The sequence below is a fragment of the Dromiciops gliroides genome, chromosome 3, assembly GCF_019393635.1.
Source record: "Dromiciops gliroides isolate mDroGli1 chromosome 3, mDroGli1.pri, whole genome shotgun sequence".
NCBI classification, from domain to species: Eukaryota; Metazoa; Chordata; class Mammalia; order Microbiotheria; family Microbiotheriidae; genus Dromiciops; species Dromiciops gliroides.
In genome coordinates, this window is record NC_057863.1 from 489921116 (window position 1) to 489923351 (window position 2236).

Sequence of the window (2236 nt, forward strand, 5' to 3'; positions counted from 1 at the left end):
TGCCACACATGATGCCTAGTGCTTACAAATATTATTTCATCTGATACTCACAATAACCCTGGGAGGTAGGTGCTATTAGGATCAAATAGGATAACATGTGAAGTGCTTTCCAAATCTTAAAGGGATATAGATAGATAGATAGATCGATAGATAATCATCATCACTACCATTATTATCATTATCATTATCATTATTATCTCCCTCCCCAAATAACAATAAGTTATAGTAGCTGTCCACAACCTTGCCACTCAAATTCTACTCAAGATAGATCTTATACTGCCCAAACTCCTAATTAAGTTAAGCCCTTAAAAAAATGATATTTCTCTTGGACAAGTGACTAGATGGTTCCATTTTTATACAAATCAACTGAAAAAGAAAAAGGCAGCCAAAGCTTATGAGTAAAGTCAGAGAAGCAAAAGCATGAAATGGGATTTAAGCTTTTAACCAACATATAAGGAAATAGGGGGCGGGGAAAATCTCTTTAAAGTGACCATAAGAAAGGAATAGGCCAACCTTTCATTAGGGCATGAACTAATAGTAGATGACATGCATATGTGTGAAAAGGCTTTTAGTAGCTTTTAATCTGTCTCTTTTTTAAAGTTAATTCTGAACTGGGAACAGGGACTTGAAGTATTAACTGAGATGGGTGAAAAGGAAGTAAGAGTAGAGGAAGGTTTGATGAAAGACTTTAATTTTTTTTTCTTTCGTGAGACCCAGTTTATCTCTTTCAGGCTGGAAGCCAGCAGCCACTTTGGGTCAGACTGCTGCTGATGGATATGGTAGTTCTGACTCTCTCTGTTTCTGACTTGGGTGGGTTCCTACCCTCCCACCTCCCTGGGGCTCATCACTGTGACGCCACACAACAATTCAGATGCCCTGTCAACTTTAGCCCTATTGCACCTCAGCACTTCTAAATTCAAAAAGTCCATCAGCCTCAGTATCCTTAGGAGTAAGGATTATTTGTACCACCACACTCAGAAGTAAAAGAGCTACTGAAATAAACTGCACCTTTTTAGTGAGAGGAAGTGTAGAATACTGGACAGAGAGTTGGCCCTGAGTCAGGACATGTCACTTAGCCTAGCCATGCCCCAAGCAAATCTAAGACTATAAAGTAAGGAGTAGAAGCTAATCTTCTCACGGGAAGCTCCTTACATGGATGAAATTACAGGTCTCATAAAAGACAAATATATGTTCAAGCCTACAAGCCCCAAATAGTGGTACTTTCAGGGAATTAATAATGCCTTATCCAAATTAATTACAGAATTGGTATCTGGGTTTTGAGAACTTTTAAATATCTGGGAGCTGTCTGAAAATTGGAAGAATGCCAGTTTAGCAAAGAGTGTGAGAGTGTGTGTGTGTGTGTGTGTGTGTGTGTGTATCCAGGTGCATATACTCAAATCATATGATACAGCAGAAAGAACCCTGAACATGGAATCACAGGGTCTGAATCTAAATCCAGATTCTGCTTTAAGTTACCCGTGTGACCTTGAAGTAAGTCATTTAACTTCTCTGGGCCTCAGTTTATTTCTCTGTAAAATGAAAAGGTTGGACTAGATGACTTCTAAATTCCCTTTCAACTGTAAAGCAATCATTTTATAAAAGGTCTTAGGGGGGCAGCTAAGTGGCACAGTGGATAAAGCACTGGCCCTGGATTCAGAAGGACCTGAGTTCAAATCCAGCCTCAGACACTTGACACTAGCTGTGTGACCCTGGGCAATTCACTTAACCCTCATTGCCCTGCAAAAAAAAAAAAAAAAAAGGTCTTATATAGTTAAATTCTATTCCTAGGAGGAAAAATTATAGATAGCACAAGTCCTTTACAAATATTATCTCACTTGATCCACACAACAACCCTAATGAGGTAGATGCTGTTATTATCATCCCCATTTTACAGATGAGGAAACTAAGGATGAGAAAGTTAAGTGACTTGACGAGGGTCACACAGCTAGGCAAGATTTTTAAGTCAGGTCTTATTGACTCCAAACCCAGAATTCTCTCCACCATGCTCCCTAATTCCTTAGGAAAAGGGAAATTTTCACAAAATTCAATTTGTAATTTGTACTAGGTATAAAATGTCATAGGTTCATAAATAACAAATCTAACAGACTGATCTCTACCAGACCCGGTATAGTTGGATGAGAGGGTTGAGATAAATGATCACCTTTCAGGGAAGATGTAGAAGGAATACATGAATTGTATGAGAGGCCGAACCAAGAGACTTCCACCATTGTATGGA